Source organism: Lycium ferocissimum, chromosome 9, assembly GCF_029784015.1.
Source record: "Lycium ferocissimum isolate CSIRO_LF1 chromosome 9, AGI_CSIRO_Lferr_CH_V1, whole genome shotgun sequence".
Classification (NCBI taxonomy): Eukaryota; Viridiplantae; Streptophyta; class Magnoliopsida; order Solanales; family Solanaceae; genus Lycium; species Lycium ferocissimum.
The window spans coordinates 47,773,849-47,791,501 of record NC_081350.1 but is presented as its reverse complement, the minus strand read 5'-3'; the positions used below and the strand labels follow the sequence as shown (position 1 = coordinate 47,791,501).

At 34.1% G+C, this 17,653-nt stretch overlaps 1 long non-coding RNA gene and 1 pseudogene across 1 annotated transcript; one reads left to right on the top strand and one right to left on the bottom strand.

Annotated features, from left to right (window-relative positions):
- Positions 1-36: 36 nt before the first annotated feature.
- On the top strand, positions 37-1,476 carry LOC132029297 (uclacyanin 1-like; annotated as a pseudogene).
- On the bottom strand, positions 1,433-1,733 carry LOC132029298 (uncharacterized). The gene is made up of 2 exons (XR_009407766.1): positions 1,615-1,733; positions 1,433-1,561 (listed from the first exon to the last, which is right to left on the bottom strand). It is a non-coding gene; the product is annotated as an uncharacterized LOC132029298 (long non-coding RNA).
- Between the last annotated feature and the right edge of the window lie 15,920 nt (positions 1,734-17,653).

Sequence of the window (17,653 nt, the reverse complement as noted above, 5' to 3'; positions counted from 1 at the left end):
ATTCTGCTTTAAAAAAACCCCTTTTTCCCCCAAATATAGCCAAATTTACAAGTGTTGCAGCAATCTGGTCATCCTAATTATAACATTTTGGTGATTAAAATGGCAATGGTTAGACTATTAATGAGCTTGGCTACCATAGCCTTGGTTCTTGGTTCGGCCGTGGCTGCAAATCACACAGTGGGAGCTCCTAATGGTGGATGGGATCAGAGCGCTGATCTAAAAACATGGGCTGCATCTGAAACTTTCGTAGTTGGTGATAGTTTGAGTAAGTTCATGGATTTCTATAGAGATCTGAAGTTAATACTATAATAATAATTGAGTTCATAGACAAATATTTATACGTAATTCGTGAATTTCGTAGTATAGCGTCGGGTTTCTTGCTCTTGGTTGGCCTCCTTCTTAGGGGGCCAGGCTGCGGAGTGTTGTTAGGTGAAATTTATTTTGTTATCTGATAACAAGGTGAGGTTGATGTCAACTCTCATTCTCATAGTCAAAGTTTTGGTTGACGTAATCCTCTACGAAACCCACCCTTCTTTGCACTAAAGCGGTTGACATTCTTGTCTCGACCCTCATCGAATTTCTCTCTTAAAAATGACTGGTCTTTGTTATTCTCTATCACTCCAAGAACCAACTGTGCGTGTTATTTTTTTTTTTCAATTCTTCACCGTGTTTGGTATTGGCATTCTTACTCGACAATTTAGATTTAAAAAAAAAAAAAAAAAATCCATATACAAGGCTCGAAAGCCCTCTGGTTATTTCGTGCATGTTGGTTTACTTACTTCAGATGTGACACAAACCTCCGATCTTAGAGGTGGAAGCAATTTAACATTCAATGAACCCTTTTTGGTCAATTATCAAACTAAGGTTTTCTAATTTTTGTTTTTTCCTTTGACAGTTTTTGCATACACTCCAAACCATGATGTGCTTGAAGTTACAAAAGCTGATTATGATTCCTGCCAGACAACAAATGCAATATCAACAAATGGTGGAGGAATGACTGTCATTCCTCTATCTTCATCAGGCAAGAGATATTTCATGTGGAACTGGTGGACATTTGCCTCAGGTATGAAGCTTGAAGTCAACACACTTGCCACAGTTCCTCCACCAACATCAGCCCCTGCTAAATCCCCTGCTTCATCACCATCTCCTAAATCTTCGCGCCAACGCCAAGTGCACCTAAAATCTCTCCTGTTTCATCACCAAAAAATGCACCTAAAATCTCACCTGCAACTTCCCCTGGTGCTAGTAGTCCGTCTCCGATAACTGTTGAGGCTCCGACAGTGCCTCCTAATGATGATTCTGTACCAACATCATCTCCACCGGCGCCATCTCAACCTTCATCTGCTGATAAAATTAGTGTCGTTGCTAGTTCCACCATGGGATTTGGTGTTGTTGTTATGATGTTGTTCTTTATGTAATTCGTTGATTTTAAAAAAATTATTGTTTCGATTCTATATTGTATTGGATTTGTTCAATCATGGTTGAGAGGCATTCTTGTTTAAACTGTCTAATTTTGATGGATCTTTACATAAATAGCCAGTCGGGTTCATTGTTTACTTTCCTGCAAAATCCTCTTGCATTAGTCCATGATCAACAACCATTTGAAGTTCCTACATTGCCTCATTCTGGTGTTTCTGTACCGACATCATCTCCTCCATCATCAGCTAATAAAATTAGGTTCATTGCTAGTTCCACCGTGGATTTGGCGCTGTCATTATGATGATGTTCTTTATATAATTATAATCCATTATTTTAGTTTTTTGAATTATTGTTTCAATTCTATTTGGTCTCTGATATTACTCAATCCTGGATATCTTGACCGAGAGAAATTCTAGTTCAAAATGTCTAATTTTGATATGGCCACAAGGTATGCACTTGTAAAACAACAAAAAATCGATTGTTGGCGATATTCTTCTGAAATCAAAACTATCGAATTCCTTATTCGATAGAGCAACAATCTAGGGAAATATAGGTCTTCACAACCCCTTGATTTCTTGCAAAAGTAGAATAAATAACAAAGATGGCGAAAGTCCAATAGCGAAAGCATTACTAGCTTATGCTCTTGTAACATCCCGTAAATCCGAATTAGGTATGAATGTATGAATCTAGTATAAAGGTGATATTTTAGCTATATGAATCTATTTGGGATGAACTCAGGTGACAGTCGTTTTTGAAGTCAAACCAAAAAGTGAAGTTCTTAAGGACTTCTAAATTTGTCTAAGTCTAGGACGGTCTGTACTTATGGCCTGTTTTCGGGTACTTTCATTAGGAATTTGTGAAAAACTTCCTTCTTGAAAGTTGTAGCGCTTTGAAATACAACGGTATATTATGGGGGGTCAAGAGGACATACGTGCAAAAAGTTATGGCCATTTCTTGAAGGATTACGGTGCAGTGCGTTCGATCATGTTATACGAACTTGTTATACGGCCCCATATAATTTTATACGGACCGTATAACTCGTCGTACTTCATGACGCTTCAAATCGATGTTCTGTCAACCATGATAAAATATGGTCATATTATACGGACCGTATAACTTTTTATGGACCGTATAATAAATCCATATAACTTACTCACTTTTGTATAAATTCAAGCCTTGAGTTCTTTTATTTCATTATTCACAATTCCAAGCCCTAGCAACAATCCAAAACGTCAAGGTAAGTCAATCCAAACCCTTCCGACTCAATTCTAACATATACTCTAATAATCTAAGCAAGAAATCATTCTTCCTAATCTAGGGTTTTCAAGAAAACCCGTCTCGAGTTCAAGAATCAAGATTTGGAAATCTTCTCCAAAATTCAAGTCTTTAATTCAAGATTTTGGAGCAATTAAGGTATGTAGAACTTCCATCCATGTGGGAATCTCTACATTCTTCCCATGCTCGTTTCTTGATATCCATGAAATTCAAATCTAGCATTAAACCCAACATATTGGTAGCCCGTATTTATGTATTTATGTACATGGATTTTGCATCTATATTCGTTATTGTATTATAATCTTCCATTACGGTTATTAGGAACCCTAGCTTAATCCATGAATCATGAATTCTTCCTCGTATGTTCTCATTATGTTTATATGAAACTTTATGATTTTATCTAGCAAGTTACAAGCATGTTTTCAAGTCAATTATATATATAATTATGAACTATTGTTATTACTCATGAATCGAGAACATGTTTGCAAGACTTTGACAACTTATCTCAGAAACCATATTACAAGATATTTCATGAAACCATGTTACAAGTTATTTCATGAAATCATGATTACAAGTTATTTACAAGTTATTTCACGAAAATCATGGGCTTCTTATTAACTATATCATATTCATGTTTTGGGAGTTGCTTAGTTAACAGAAGGCTCGGATGGCTTTGAAACTATGTAGCCACCATAGGATAAGGGTTGTCGGCAAGGAGGCAACACACTTCATTATGCGGTTTGGATCCTTACATGCTTATTATTACTTAAATCTCATATCACAGCAAGGTGTGAGTGTTCTGCTAGTAGGACGCAAGTACCGGATCATGTTGTCGGTTATACTATAGCATTCCCACGTTACAAGCGATTTTATATACATGTATTTCCATTGATTTTCTTGTTTTCGGACTTTACTCACGTTTCATACTCATGTTCAAGTTACATTCAATTTCGGTTCATGTCCTACCTATGTTGTGCCACTTTGTTCTTCATTTCGGCGGGTTTTGCATCACGGTACTATTCACCATGGACTAACGTCCCTTTTGCCGGGGCACACTTCACGGTGCGGATGCCGAATTTTAGGAGCATACACGCGGTGGGATCACCTCGTTATCAGCTTATTGGTGAGCCCCACCTCTCTCGGGGTTGACATAGATGCATTAGTATTCGGTTATGGTAGTCCGGGGGCCATGTCACTGGTAGTTAGTATTCGGGCATGTTTTAGAGGTTTCATAAACGGATGTTGGTTCTGAGTCGGTTATGCTTTCATGTTAGACTATTACGTTTTCATGATTATTTTTTTTAATGCTATGAGATAATTTCAAGACTTTATTCCGCAACTACATTTTCATGATTCATTTAAATTGCATCATATAGATTATATTATTTTGATGCCCGTGTTGACAAGCAAGCCATGAGGTTCGCTCGGACATATGCAAGCAAGGCCCGAGTGTCGTGTTACGTCCAGGCCATAGTTCGGGGCGTGACAAAGCTTGGTATCAGAGCCCTAGGTTCAAATGTCTTAGGGAGTCTATGAAACCGTGTCCAGTGGGGTCACTTTTATATGTGTGTGGCGCCCGCATATAAACGATTGACACAAGACATTTAAGATTGTCTCACTTCTTTCAACTCTAGATCGTGCAATAGAGCTATGTTCTCAGAAATCACTCGAACTCATGTGTTGTTTCCTATTCTACCGAATACGCCTAGTCTCAATGGATGAAGAAGATATAAAGCTAGTCGTTATCGATGTGTTGCTTTCCGATGGAGGCATCAGGAATTATTCTAACTCGTGCCATGAAGCTTAGAGCGATGGTAACATTCTTTTTCCATCGAATTCTGAACGTGTCAAATGTGTAAGCGGCAAGAAAGAAATTTGAGACCCAAGACTTGCTAAATAGTGCATGGTGTGTTTATCAGGTGTTAGTACTATTTGAAAGATAAATTTTGGTATGGTAGCACACGTAGGTTATATATACCTTAGAGAGTAAGTTTATTTGGACTCTTTGACCACGGAGCTATAGTATAAGGGTGATGGTTCATATTTAAGACCCCACGAGGTTGCATGTTATGAAGTAAACGCGCGGTATAAATTGTCCACGGTAGTTTTGGGCAAGAAATAGCTAAGAGCCACCACCAATACTAGAAAGTCCCAGGCTTTTTCGGATATATATATTTTTGCCATATGATCTATGTCATATGACTAGGAAGTAAGCGATGTGATAAGAAAACCACGAAGCGAGACGATATTGAATTTTTTGGGGTTAGTTGTTACAATAGTATCATATAATTTTAAAATGTATAGAGTTTGAGTTAAGTTGTTCCAATTCCTTGTTTGAGACGGATAAATTTTCCTTAGTGTGATCCGTGTCTATAGTTCGGAAAGATAGTATACAACCCCGGAATATAGTCGGATAAGGAGGAAAAGTTAGAAATAACCTTATGCTTCACTTTAGTACTCGAGAGAAGAATTAGAGAATATGATGCTAGCAAGTGGTTAACAGAAGCATAGTGAGTAAGTTTGAATGGATACAGTGAATTAGAAATTTTCAGCAGAGTTAGTAGAAGTACGATTTGAGTTACTTAGTCGAGTTAGCACTACTAAGTGGATAAGCATACGAATACACCAAAGGCGTGTTAGAACCCGAAAGGGTTTAAGTTAAATTTTGAGGTATAGAAATTGGTGAAAGAAGAAAACCATCTAAGCGGTAAGAAAGCTACGGAAGAAGAGCCTTTAAGTGTTATCGGAAAAGTTTTCCCCAGACTGACAAAGCTAGTATGCTAGTTATGTACATTAGAAACCCGTTCATTTAAGTAATCCAGTTTTCGCAGTAAGTAAGACTTGCTTGAAGTAAGTCGAAGAAATGAGTTGTCAGTATGTTGGAGGAAATTAGCGAAACCACTAGATGACCACTTATTGCTAACTCGGGGATCCACGCGAGCTTTAAACGTCGGCTTTTGAACTAAGGGGAGATCGTGTGATAAGGTGCCAATATCGATTATGTGTTTCGTAAGTTGATAGGTGTTAAGGAGATTATGTCGAAGGATCACGGTTTCGTATAGCCAAGATAAGGTGCGTAGAATGTGATTTTTGTCATCTTTGTTGAGATCAAGTACTAGGTAATTATGTTATGAGATAAAGTTAGATCGAATAGCGGATTTTAAGGGTATAACGGTTCCAATTCGAGAATAATTCATGCACTATGTAGTACCAATGCTGACGTACTCTACACATGCCTAGCATACTCTCTTACTTGTTAAGCTTTACACTCCATATTTAAGATACGAATTAAGACTTCATACGATAGTAAGCTATGCAAGGAATGTTCTTTCATGTTTCTCACATCGAGTTGTACTCATGTCCAAGGTTAAAGACCGCATTCATGTCTCACGTATTTATCTTGTTTTTATACCCATGATCACGTTCTAGCTCTAAGTGATTTCTTATTATGATGTTGACGTTGATAAGGATCGAAGGGAAGGTAACATAATAGTTTAAAGACTAAGAATCCTATGGAATGCACATATTCCTTGGACAGAGGAAAATGCCTTAGGTGAATGACTTATTTCGACTCGATGGTATACTACCTATGTTTTCACGTACTCATGTCCACGATAGACTTACTCGAGCATCCACCTAAAGAAATAGTATAAAATGATGTTGGTAGGCAATAATGAGAGTAAGTCATGATGGATGTCTATCCATGATTCTATGTAACACATGCTTATGTCTTTTCCCATCATTATGACATGATCCCTTTCTCCTTTCGCTAAATATCTATGCCTCGTTATGTTCAAGGTGACTATCTACCCATGTCTTAGATGCTCGAAGAACGAAGTATTCATGCCTATAATCCATTCTTTCATGAACCTTATTTATAAAAAAAAAAAAAAAAACAAACAAACAAAAAAAAAGGGCGTTTACTCACGGTGATAAGAGTAAGCTATGTTGAAACATGTCCCATTCTTTCGGTATATCTAAATCCTAAAGGTAACGTTTTATCCATGCCTATGTCTCGACTCGAAATTGAAGCCTACAAATTGTGCTCCTTGAGTCTGCTTATGTCTTAGTCGTACTTGATGCTCGCCAAACTCGAGTCCATACGCCATGGTATGCGGTACCCATGTAAATGCCATGTTTCTCGTACCCATGTCCCATGTCCTACTACTCACGTATTAATGTTTCATGCCATATTAATCTATTACCATGAATGTTCCGTATTACGTCCGTTTGATGTACGCGTACCACGTTTATGTTCTAAGACAAAGTGCCTCCATGATTGGACGAATGATTCCTCGCTCTCAATCCTTTATGATCCACGCACGATAATAAGCAAGGTATGCCAAGGTATTCCTATCTATGTTTGAGCAAACAAGAGTTCCTTTCCTTTATGGGGCTTATCTCAGGAGTATTCTACTCAGATTTGACGAATTCATGTCATGCCTATATGCTAGACCTTTATGAATATGTAGGTAGGATAATATTCCTATTATATGATTTAAATCTGTCTCCATTCGCATCGAGTTGCATTCACATTCAAAGCCTAAGTTGTACTCATATATTATATGTCAATCGTGATGGTGATATACGAACATCTATGATCAAGCCTCTAAGTATTCAGATCTCATCTCCGCCCATCATACAAATCCCCTATTGTAACAATCATGTTTCCGATATTCAGATCTCATGTTATAATATCCATGTTTACACGTATTCGTATCTCATGACAGTTTAGCACTCATGTATTCATGCCAGATAGTTTTCATGTATTTATGTCCCATGTCATGCTCTTCATGCCCGGATAATCATGTAATGTTCGTGCCTATTTTCCAGTACTCATGTCATTCGTGCCTACGGATTCTCTTCCAAACTCCATGTATAGTAATCATGTAATCGTTGACGATATCGTGTGTCGTGCCAGCTCAGTATTCATGTTAGCCACATTCAAGATTCAGAAATCACGTTATGTCACATCATGCGTAATAAGATACTGTGAATTGTGTGTTGGTACTTTAGTTAGCGAGCGTTTGAGAAATGTCGTGAGGTCCGAATTATGAAGAAAGTCGCCATAAAATTTTCTAGATTAGTAGTTAGCGAGTGATTCTTAACCTCTATTCATAAATCAAGGACAGTTGTTTCATGATTCTCATTCAGGTAGGTACGACTCAGTTTCATGCTCCCATGTATGTTTCTATGTAATGACATATTTAGTTCTCATGATCCATGACCATGTTCCCACGTAATCATGTTGAGCTTTTATGTTTCATGTCATGTTTCTTCACATTCATGTATTCAAGCCATGTCCAGTCCCATTCTTAACCAAGACCCATCATTCGAGGACGAATGATCCCAAGGAGAGATATTGTAACATCCCGTAAATCCGAATTAGGTATGAATGTATGAATCTAGTATAAAGGTGATATTTTAGCTATACGAATCTATTTGGGATGAACTCTGTGTGATAAACGATCGATTTTTGAAGTCAAACCAAAAAGTGAAGTTCTTAAGGCCTTCTAAATTTGTCTAAGTCTAGGACAGTCTGTAAGTATGGCCTGTTTTCGGGTACTTGCATTAGGAATTTGTGAAAACTTCCTTCTTGAAAGTTGTAGCCCTTTGAAATACCTTTCCAACGGTATATTATGGGGGTCAAGAGGACATCTGTACAAAAAGTTATGGCCATTTTACTGAAGGATTACAGTGCAGTCCGTTCACTGATCATGTTATACGAACTTGTTATACGGCCCATATAATTTTATACGGACCGTATAACTCGTCCGTACTTCATGACGCTTCAAATCGATGTTCTGTCCAGCCATGATAAAATATGGTCATATTATACGGACCGTATAACTTTTTATGGACCGTATAATACGTCCATATAACTTCCGCCTCACTTTTGTATAAATTCAAGCCTTGAGTTCTTTTATTTCATTATTCACAATTCCAAGCCCTAGCAACAATCCAAAACATCAAGGTAAGTCAATCCAAACCCTTCCAACTCAATTCTAACATATACTCTAATAATCTAAGCAAGAAATCATTCTTTTAATCTAGTGTTTTCAAGAAAACCCATCTCAAGGTTCAAGAATCAAGATTTAGGAAATCTTCTCCAAAATTCAAGTCTTTAATTCAAGATTTTGGAGCAATTAAGGTATGTAGAACTTCCATCCACATGTGGGAATCTCTACGTTCTTCCCCATGCTCCGTTTCTTGATATCCATGAAATTCAAATCCTAGGGCATTAAACTCAACATATTGGTAGCCCGTATTTATGTATTTATGTACATGGATTTTGCATCTATATTCGTTATTGTATTCCTAATCTTCCATTACGGTTATTAGGAACCCTAGCTTAATCCATGAATCATGAATTCTTCCTCATGTGTTCTCATTATGTTTATATGAAACTTTATGATTTTATCTAGCAAGTTACAAGCATGTTTTCAAGTCAATTATATATATAATTATGAACTATTGTTATTACTCATGAATCAAGAACATGTTTGCAAGACTTTGACAACTTATCTCAAGAAACCATATTACAAGATATTTCATGAAACCATGTTACAAGTTATTTCATGAAATCATGATTACAAGTTATTTACAAGTTATTTCACGAAAATCATGGGCTTCTTAGCCAACTATATCATATTCATGTTTTGGGAGTTGCTTAGTTAACCGAGAAGGCTCAGATAGCCTCGAAACTATGTAGCCACTCGTAGGATAAGGGTTGTCAGCAGAGGGCAACACCTTTCATTATGCAGTTTGGATCCTTACATGCTTATTATTACTTAAATCTCATATCCCCGGCAAGGTGAGTGTTCTCGCTAGTAGGACGCAAGTACCGTATCATGTTGTCGGTTATACTATAGCATTCCCCACGTTACAAGCGAGTTTTATATACATGTATTTCCATTGATTTTGTTTTCGGACTTTACTCACGTTTCATACTCATGTTCAAGTTACATTCAATTTCGGTTCATGTCCTATACCTATGTTGTGCCCGTTCTTCATTTCGGGTTTTACATACGGTACTATTCACCATGGACTAACGTCCCTTTTGCCGGGACCGCACTTCACGGTGCGTATACCGATTTTTGAGCATACACCGCGCGAGTAGGATCACCTCGTTATCGACTTATTGGTGAGCCCCGCTCCTCTCGGGGTTCAACATGGAGTGCAGATTAGTATTCGGTTTATGGTAGTCCGGGCCATGTCACGGTAGTTAGTATTCAGACATGTTTTAGAGGTTTCATAGACAGATGTTAGTTCACAGAGTCAGTTATGCTTTCATGTTTGCAGACTATTACGTTTTCATGATTTTTCATGCTATGAGATTTCTTCAAGACTTTATTCCGCAATTACGTTTTCATGATTCATTTAAATTGCATCATATAGATTATATTGTTTTGATGCCCATGTTGACAAGCAAGCCATGAGGTTCGCTCGGACACATGCAAGCAAGGCCCGAGTGCCGTGTTACGTCCAGGCCATGGTTCGAGGCGTGACAGCTCTGGCCCTAATAGCACTGGGCACGTGGAATCCCATATGAATCAACGAAGACCACCTTACAAAGCTAAATATTGCTGAGTGACTGATAGCGAAATAGTATCTTGAGGGATTATATGATTACAATATCGAACTTCACTAATACTGATGATGTTATATATAAAAGTGTGAAGCTAAAGCTATTTAAATAGACTCATCAAGGATGAACATAGAAGGCTCTACGTATTTTGTTCAATAATCAGAATTAACCACTTGAACAAGACTCTTTCATCTCTTCTTAGCTAGCAAAACCGAACCGACAACAGCATAATTAAGTACAAGCGTAGGACATCGCGCGAGCACAAATCTTAGCATATATTCCCTCCGATCCAATGTATGTGACACCATTTGACTTGACACAAAATTTAATAAGAGTTTAAGTTTGGTGCACCGTCAATGTAGCAGACTTCTTACACCATCAGGTATTTTGAAGATAATCTTGTAATTTTCTTAAATAATATTATTATCTTTTTAAAAATTATAATTAGAACTTAAAACATGTTAAAGGAAATGTGAGTCCTAGTTGTACTGCAACTAAAATTATTTCCTGATTTTGAAACTATTTCCTTTCCGAAGTCACTGCTTGTCTGCTTCTCTGCTCTTTTTTCTTCATGGCCGGCACTGCCATGGCAGCGGCAAAATGCAGCATTGTTGCAGTTCTTTTCTTTTCCTATTTTTATTCCATCTGTTTGGTTGAATACTTCAGTTCATCAACCATTTTCTTTTCTCATTGAACACCTAATTCATAACCTTCCCAATAATAATGTACCCCTTTTTTCTCTCCTTTGCAACGAACACTTCAAAGCAATTAATTTCCGTGGCAACATATTTATAAATTCAAGAAACAAGACAGAAAGGAAAACTTAAGAAAGTTAGGTTTGATTCAAAATAAGGAAATAAATTTGCAAAGTGTGATTGTTAAGGACTAAAAGAAGAATGTACAATAGCATAAGGAGAAAAGGAGGCAACAGGATGGGCTGTTTGACGGATGACGGAGATGGAGGAGATGCGAAAAATATTTTAAAAAAAATTGTGTTTAATTATCTATATATATAAAAAAAAAGAGGTACAAGCAATGTGGTTAAGCCAAGTGGCAAGCTAAAAACAAGCCACTTGGCAATTTTAAGACAAAGTTAATGAGAATTAGGACAAAGTTAATAAAAATTGTAATACAAGTGTTCAATTGATAATAGTTTCAAATTTGAACGAGAAGATAAATTCATTGAATTAGATTTGGTTAAATTTGAATTTGAATTCTGTATATGTGATCTAAACGTAATGGATTGCTTTGTCATTTTATATTCAAAAATGAAGAATTCAAATCTTAAACGTACAATCATTTTCCTTTCGTTGGTATCATCCAAATTTGCTATAAAAAAAAAAAATTTAAAAAAAAGTTAAACCATATTTATCCGCATTTTTCAAGCTTTGTTAAGAAAGATTTATTTCTTGAACCAAGTTTCACATTTAATTAAAATATAATTGAAAGATAACAATGTATTAGACTTATCCTTAACAATGTCGTAATATTTTAATTATCTTTTAATAATGTTTTAATTAAATGTAAAATTTGTATATATGTACATAAATTGAGAGGTGTTAGCAATATGCTCAGGCCAAGTGAAAAGCTAATAACAAGCCACTTGGCAATTTTAAAACAATATCCATTACATTATGTTATAAAAACTCATTTGAATGAAAAGAAGCTTTGTTTAGTGCACGAATAGTGTAACTTCACATATTTGTCGTTACAATTTAATTATTTGCTATAATTTTTTACTTATTGGAAACATCTAAAGAAAGTTTTATATATGATTTTTACCTCTTAATGATGAACTATAATTGATCATATTGATTTTATTTGTACAGAAGTACTAGATGTAGCTATATAATTAAGACGCTCAAAATTAGTTAAGTGAAAATATAATATCAATATAGTTTCCAGACATCCAATTGAAAGCAATAAGATTTCGTCAAATGAGTAATACCTTTTAGATTAGTGTAAAATATTTCGAAATGTAAAACAAAAAATAGCATATGAATCAGATCTGTTATTATAATGAACGAAAATGAGTTGTTTGTAAACGGATAAGTTTGATCTCCAATTTTTAATTGCTCCTTTTTATAATAATTTCTTTTGTATGATTATTTAGATAGATATATCATTGTAGGATAAGGATAAATGAGATCTCCTATCTTTCAAATGTGCATTTTCTTTTAAAAAATATCTATTCTTAACAATTTATTAGTAACTGATAAGATTTTCGAATTTGAATGTAAAAGAAATTTGATTTGGAGTGAAGTTCTAATTTCTTAACCTCTTATATATATATATATATATATATATATATATATAGACTTCCAATGACACATAAATTAACATTAGATTTTTTTCTCTGTGAGTTACTCCCCAGTCCCGGTATGACAATTTCTTTCTTCTCTAAAAGTGATACTCCTTCCACTGTCACCTTGCCTTCTTTCGTTATTTTGGGAAAGTAGTAGCAGTGTATTTTCTTGCTGTTTCATTGTCTTGGCTTTTAACTTGCATGCATTTTTTTCTTTATTAATTTATTATTGTAATACGTGAGCAATTTTCTAAACATTATTAATGGAATTATTTGTTTTGCTAGGTGTGAGCTTCTTTAATAAAGAACGCAGAAGAAGGTGGCTTGGATGTAATTGAAACCTATCCATGCATTCTAGAATGCACGTAAGCCATTTCATCATCAAATGTGCCTTGCACAAATATATGAATGTTTTTAGAATTCAAAATTCATTATCATTTACAACACATCTTTTGTAGGAATTAGATCTCGCCTATAAAATTTATTCTGTACCTTATTCATTTTAGCTTTGTTACGTTTCTCGATCTTATTAGTATTTGTTTTTGTTTTTTGACTTTTAATTTGTTTCTAAAATTAAAGTTACAGACTTCAAGAACACTTTGTGTTGCAAAACAAATTAGCCTCGGTGGTTTAAAGAATTAATTTACTCAAGATAATAAATCCATCGAATAAACTTCATGATGGAGTTGACAATATTGCTTCCGGGTTTTGGATGGATTAATTGTGACCGGTGAGTAGGATAGTTTCAGTATTTATAGAGGATTTTTGTTTTGATTCACTCATGTTGAGGTTTAAAAGAGAGAGAGAGAGAGAGAAGACATGGCGCGGGTTCAAACAATAGGTACATTGAGTAGCAAAGAAATTGGTAGAAAATTTTAGGAGGTGGTTGTGTGAATGGAATAGGAAAAGATTAGAGCTTGATAGGAAATTAAAGGAGCGAGTTGAATGAGTTCTATTAATCGTGCAAATATTGAAGAACATTAAGGAGGTGCTTGGATCTTGCTTGATAAGATGGTTAGGAAGAATCCTGAACTAATTTTGATGAGTTCTTGTGTTTGAACTAGATTGAATTATTAATCCTTATGATTTAGGATAAAATATGCCATTTTTTGAATTATAGGTAAAATACTAAATGGAAAAATCTACCATTAAAGTCATAGTAGGCACACAATAATGTATAAGGGGAGGAAAATAGAGATAGTGTTAGACATGAGACTAATTGTACTTTGAATTAATTGAAAATAAATAAAGTAAATAAATATATTACCAAAAGAATTTTAGCAATAGAATAAAAGTGTTAAGAATAAATTGAATGAGTAAGAAAAAATCATATTTACTTAAAGTCGCAAGACGATGTAACAATATTAAGTAAAGAATAGGGCAATAACGACAAATAAGGACAAAGGGCCCGCGGGGGCGGGGGGGGGGGGGGGGATCTTAAAAAAAAAAACATTTTAAATATAAATTATAAAGCTTATTTAAATTTGAGATAAGAAGGTTTTTTTGAATTATGATAGGTTTAAATGAATGAATTCCAAGCAAGATCTAAAATAAATTTCTAACATTGTCAGTTTAATAATAAAATTAAAACACAACATACTATGTTGAAAATAGAATAGAAAGAAATATCAAATTGCTAATGGTGAGTACTACTAAAATAACAATTATCAAAATTAATGCTAAAATAAATTCATGAAAGGCTTGACCAATACTAATTAGTATTCTAATAATACTAATAATAATAGAAAATTTATATATCCTAAGTTCTAGATCTATGCACTTATAAAGGTATGTTATTTTATTCATTAGAAAAAACAAAATACTGAAGGGTCCAAAAAAGGATAAACTAAGATTAAATAAATATAAGCCATTTTCAGTAATTAATAAAGTAAACATATGATGTATTAGTCTCTACTAAATAAAACAGGATTTTCATTATAAAAATGATTATATGCGTAACTTTAAAACATAGTACATGCAATGGCACAATTATGTTAATCATTATACAACTTATAAATCGAGTTTATTGACTATAAACAGGGGTTGGGTGTGTTTGAGAGGGGGGGGGGGTGTGGGGAGATAATATTTTAAACTAATTTTAGAATATAATTAAGTAATTAAATAATATGCAAATAATTATTCATATGTCATTTATATACCACATAATAGACGGGAAAGAGGGTGGGGGTTACATATGAATTTTGAACTAATTTTGAAAATATAATGAAGTAATTAAATAATACATAAATAATCATTCATATGTCATTTAATTTTGACGAGAAAATTCTTCATATTGTATAATACAACGAAAATAAAATCTCAACAAACAAAGTTAAAAACCAAAAAATTTCAATAATGAAACGCAATCAATGAACACAGTAAAACATCAAAATATAGAAATTTAAACTGAAATAAAAGAGAAGAGGACTCATTTGTTTATGGCGTGTAAAGCGAAAAAAAAAATATTAGTAATAATATCAATAGATTTACGATAAAACATTAAAATAACTTCTACATTCATATCTTGATTGAACTCAAAGTCATAGTTTAGTTTAAATATTTATTTCGACTACAGTTAGAAATCCTAAATGGAGAAAAGAATTCCAATAGAAAAAAATGTAGAAAGAGGGTAGATATAATTATTCATAATTGAAGAGATGTGAACAATAGAATAAATATTCAAAAATAAAAAGGTTCATGAGCGTAAAATATATATATATATATATATATATATATATATATATATATATATATATATATATATGTGTGTGTGTGTGTGTGTGTGTGTGTGTGTGTGTGTGTGTGTGTATAGTTCATCAAAATTTATATTATTAATTTAATAATTTAAAATAGTAAACAATGTAATAAAAAAATACAGAACATAAATGTTATTTGATAGTTAGTTATTAATTCGTTGTCTTTATTTTCATATAGATTTGATTATTCGGGGGTGGGAGATACATTTCATTGAGAAACAATATGGCAGTTAAACTTTTTTAAGATATTGTGAACTAACATTTCCGAACAGAAAATATCGCAATCTAAAATGCTTAAGAATAATATTCTTTAATGCCGTCCGCGCATCGCGCGGGTACGAATACTAGTTTTACAAAAAAGAAGAGAGTAAAAAATAAAATAAGTGGCCTAGTAACCTGCTATAGCAGGTCATTGTCACCTGATGGTGTAAAACTCATACACTGACAGTGCACCAAACGTAAACTCTTATTTATATTAATTTGAGGAAAATAGTAAATGACAATTTTGTCTCGTTCTAGAGTCTTTTACCTTGATGATTATCCAAAGAAATTTGATGTACACGATCTATAATATTTTGTACATTATCAAAATCCTGTATGATAGAAAAAATTATATTATGAAGATATAAAAGAGAGAGAAAAAAAAAAGATAAGAAAAGGAAAGATAAATTTGATGTGCTGTAATGACCTTAGAAGGGACATGGAACACATTTGCTTGATTGTTAAAAGAAAGCATAATTAAATGCATAAGTCGATTTTCAATCAAAACTCAAAAGAGTAGAATGGTAAATAAAAACGGAGCTGGACAAAAAATAACAATGCTATTATACCATGAAATTTGTATAGTCAAAAGAAAATAAGAATTAGCAAGTTAATGAATGTTCAATCAACATTTCTAAGGCCCTTCGTAATGTCATGAATTTTCAATCTTACAATTAACTGAACTATTTAAAACAAATACTATTGAGAACTACCTAAAAACCTTAGTTTGTGTAAAAATACTTTAGCCTTCCTCATGTTATTAAACTTTTCGTCCTGGGTAGAAAAAATATTAGTTAATTTTAAATCCATAATTATTAGGTTAAAACCTAATTATGCATCTTGATATGATAAATTGGGACAGAGGGAGTACAATACCGTGTCTTCAAGAAACTGTGAGTGTAAGTAGGTCTTCAATCGACCTTACAAAAATAGTTCTCTAGGTCTTTCAATTTATGTGGCACTGTTTGACTGAATATGGAGTTTTTAGAGAAATAAAGACTTTTGAAACTTTGATCTAAAATAAATCATAAACATTAGTATTTGACTATACATTCATCTCATTAAAGATAGGAAACACGACAGTGGTCACATAAAATGAGATAGAGGGAGTAATTTTTGGTCCATAAAAAGAAATCTATCAAAACCAATAAAAAACAAAATGGAGATGCGGGGTATCAATCCCTGTACCTCTCGCATGCTAAGCGAGCGCTCTACCATCTGTGCTACATCCCCTTCTGATATTTACCTTACTGAATTTCGCTAATATTTTGCCATAGATGTTATGGGTAGAATTCTTCTTTTTTTTTTTTTTTACTGAATTTTGTTCACTTTCTTATATCTATAAATTGACTCATCTCCATAAAAGATCCGAATGAAACCAAAGCTTGAGGGGAAATTATGCTTACTTGTTTTTTTTTTTTTTTTTTTTTTGTATTATAAGTAACTACTAAGTTTGCTATGACTTTTTACTATCGTCCAACCCAGTTCCTACGGTAATGAATATGAGTGCAATTGATATTCGTGTATTGAAAAGACTGTTTATTATTTCTTGAAGCTCATCAATGTGATAAATTTTGCTATTTCGGTCATCATGGTCGTTCTCTAAAATTTCCTCTCGAAATAACCTTTCTTCATTTTAGTATTCATCCCCAACTACCCCTTTAAAAGTTTATTTCGTGTTGATTGCATTATTTTCTGTGATTAGATAGCATGAATTTTGTATCATACTAGAAATGAAGTTTTGTTTGAATGTCTTATGTCTGAGACTCAGACCCTTAATTAATTGAATGCATATATCATGTCTATCAAGCAGAATCATTAACAAATCAAAAAAAGAAGAGAGAGAAGCTCTAGCTTCTCACTAACTTGTTCTCTCTCATACTTTACTCAAGATCTGATAGCAAACTCCTCTCTAACGTCTCCCTTCTCCCACTAACGGCTAGTCTACTAACTTGCTGGTGTCGATCTCCACGATGGAACCGCCAGGAGGCCAAAATTCCCGGCGGATCCCACTGGAACCTCCCCCACAGCCCCCAAACAACTGAAACG